The sequence below is a fragment of the Homalodisca vitripennis genome, chromosome 4 (genome assembly GCF_021130785.1).
Source record: "Homalodisca vitripennis isolate AUS2020 chromosome 4, UT_GWSS_2.1, whole genome shotgun sequence".
Taxonomy (NCBI): Eukaryota; Metazoa; Arthropoda; class Insecta; order Hemiptera; family Cicadellidae; genus Homalodisca; species Homalodisca vitripennis.
The window spans coordinates 40182026-40185834 of record NC_060210.1 but is presented as its reverse complement, the minus strand read 5'-3'; positions in this window follow the sequence as shown (position 1 = coordinate 40185834).

The window sequence follows — 3809 nt, the reverse complement described above, 5'->3', positions numbered from 1 at the left end:
GCATTGTATTATTTATCATCTGCCTTATTTAACGAATGTGGTTCACTCTTAACCTAGTTTGTAGATGTGTGTAACACTTGTTTTCCACTTGCTACTCTTTACATCACAATGGCAAATGTCAAAGAGAATCCAGTGACCTTCAAAAATTTGTTATAGTCCTTAGTTTCTATCCAACTCTTCCAGGATGACTTTCTGAATAGTTCTACGAAGTTCTTGAGAAGAACCATTTTCTCTGGTTGATTGGTGTAACCAGTAGACTAAGGATTGCATCACTTAAAAAGTTCGTAATTGGTCAGCGGATTGGTCTGTGTTAATATTTGATATACCTGGCTGTTGATTTGGTAAGTTGATTTCATAATGTATCAAGCCTGTGTACTGCCTATCTCTTTACTATCTGACTCATTACCAATAAAAATAAATTGTATGTGTTCTAGCACAGTTTACATTTTTTATTAGCTTATAGGAAATCCTGATCAAACCTTCTGAAATTGTCAGTTTACTATCAATCTTGATAAATAACCAAGTTTCATTTCCATCTGGATGTATCCAGCCAGAGCTTAGTTTAGTTTAGACAAGTTTAATTAAAATTTTGAAAGCTGCAAGGCACAGATGGAACTACATAACCAATGGTATAGAGACTATTTAAAAAATGTAGTCAGAAGAGCTATGCCCCACTGATCTCTAAAGTTGTGAAAAATTCCATAAGCATCCCATATGCATTAAGAAATACATTACAATAAACAAATGTTATTAATTAATTGAAAGAGCCTGTTAAATGTAATTAACTGCTCTATAAACATGGTTTTGTGACACCACAATCCTATGTTTGATTAATTTAACTGTTTTTTTTTTTACATTTATAATCTAGGGAGCACAGAGTAAGGTTGATAGCAACAATGCTTCTTATTTCTTTTTTTTTCTGCAAGCACTGTTGTGCATGATTAAGAAAATATCCAGGTAAGAAAATTAAAAGTTTAAGGAAACATATACTTTTAACTCTACATTTTAGCAAATATTAAGTATGAAGTGCTTGGTCAGTACTGTAATGCAGATATCAAAGACAAAGTTACTATCTAACTTTTACAGATTGTTGTTTTATTTAGATTGTTATAAAATCAATCTTAGTTAAATTTTGACAGAAGTAGGATTCTCAGACCTAAGTGTGTATATAACAATATTTTATTAATCGGGGAAACAAAATCAACTATTGTACAAAAAATATTAAGACCAAAGTTATTTACAATGTACGACATCTTGATCGTGGTAACAAGACAAACTCAACATTGGCGTCACGAATATAACTTACTCGAACTAGAAGTGCTCATACACATGCAAAGCCTAAAATAATAACCATTAGCAATTTCGTTTAACATATGAAGCTATTAACCATGTACACTGTCACAATACATAATATAAGCCAAATATTCCTACTTCTGTTACTAAAACTACAGAGAGCCCAATCATTTATTACCTTGTAAATGCGTTAACTAAAAAGTTAAGGACTTTGACTTTAAGATTCATCCACTCTGGCTTATAATAGTTCAATTATTACTAAAAACACTGGAGGTATCCATTAAAATATTATGGAGTGTTGAATAGAAATTCCTGTTATTTCACAGGTACTTAACTTCAGGGTTTCAAAACACTGTCCTTTTAACTTAAATATAAAATGGATTATGATATTGGAATACCTTCCAGTGACTATCACTTATCTCTGGGGAGCTTAGAATGTCATTTAAAAATAATATGCATATGGTGTCCATGTTTTTAATATGAAATTGCAAGCGATGCCATGGATAACTGCTAGTATCAATTAAAATAATTAATACTAAATATGTTAAAATATAATATAAAATGTTGACAGTATTGTAAAATTAAATTTTATAAAATATCCACTTGTGAAGTAAAATTAAAAATATTTCAATTAAATATAGGTATTAGCAGAGACCATAATTAAAGATTGTCTGGTTTTAGTGTAATTGTAACAAGATCACTAAATCTCATGTTACAGTGCCAAATCTAACTATTTTAGTCAGTGAATCATGACTAAGTTCAATTGCAACATCCCTCAAAAAATAACAGTAGAAGACACCAATATTTCAGTGCATATTTATGTTCATGATCTTTGTTTAAATGTGAAGACTGCCGATAGTTAGAGGGAATATCATGCATGTATAACAAGATAGGTGTATGTCAAGTCACACAAAACTTACTTTTTGTGACATATTTAAAAGCACATAATGGGCTATCAATAATAAATATCAATCAAATTAATATCAAAATTGTTATTGCTGTGTGGAGACTATTTTTAGATTTATACTAAAAACATGATATTTGAGTGAAAGGCCTATATAAATTATACTTTTAAGCATGGAAGGAAATTTTGTAGATATCAAATTATATCTAAATGGTAAAATTTGATCAAAATTAGATCATATTAAATTTATGATCTTTATAAAACAGTGTGTATGAAATAAACATATGGGGGATACATACAAATACATCCACTCAGGTATTTTTCAACATCCATTTCTTACATACTTCAGGGATCCCAAAATAGATACATTTAGTAAAATCACAAATTCTAATGCTTTTACTTCTGTTCTACTTAGAAAAAGTAAAATTTACTACAATTACTGAATTGGTGATTTTCATACATTATATTAAAGGCAAATCAGAATTTACTATTCCAGCCCTTCGGTAATGTGAGCATTGAATAAAATTGCAACATTAAATCCAGGGCCAAAAATTAATTTTACTAATACATATTATATTTCCTTAGTTATATTTTACTACCTTCATACAAACTACAAACCGTAAATTAAACGTATCTGTAGTTATTTATCTTAAAGTTACATATCTGTTTTAGCAAAATTATATTTTTATACAAAAGGTATTAAAATAAATGTAACAGCACGAGAAATTAGATTATCTTTTGGTAATTTGCATGGTATGTGCTTCATGTAGGCAAATGTAATGGTAATATACCGAAGTACCACTCACTAACTTTGGATATAACGTACAAGCAGCACTCGATTTGAGTAGAATGAACCAAAACAGCATTCCAGTACATCTCTCTGAAAAATATGCACTTTTGGTTTGTGCAGGCAACTTTACCCTGCTTTTTAGAAATGCACTGTATGCAAAGAAAAACACAGTTTTAAAACTTCATTTTTTCAAATTTTTACAGGCAAGGGATTCCGAACATTGGGCAGGTTGCAGTTCTGCCACCTCTAGCTCTATAAATCGAGCACTGGTCATGAACATGTTTTAAGGAGATATACAAATGTTAGGTACAAACATTATTTAACATTAAAGTTGTATTATAAAGTTACTAAAAGTTGTAAGAATCATACCTTTTTATTTTTTACATATTTGTTAATTTAATTTTGAATAGTAATCTATTTGTTATAATATAAGGTTAGCACCCACTCAGTTGTCAACCTATGCACTCTTTAAAGCAGAATAATTAATTGAAGAGAACATAACCATTCTGCAATACAAGTTTAAGAGATTCATGTAGAACACAAAAGCTGAATGGAAGGTATCAAACTGAGTGTTTTTGGCATTTAAGCAGACCCTCTGAGTATTGCACACCACCAATCCTGAGTAGACGATAAACCCCCCGTGCAAACCTATGGAAGAAACTATCTGTGAGAAAAAACTGCTTGTGGACCCAAAGATGGTCATGTAGACTGAACACATCAAGACAAGGGTGTGTATGATTGACAGAGGACCGATTATCGAATTTATGGCGGCTTCTGGTATTAAGAAGGACTTCAAGGTGAGGATAATTACTAGTAACACTG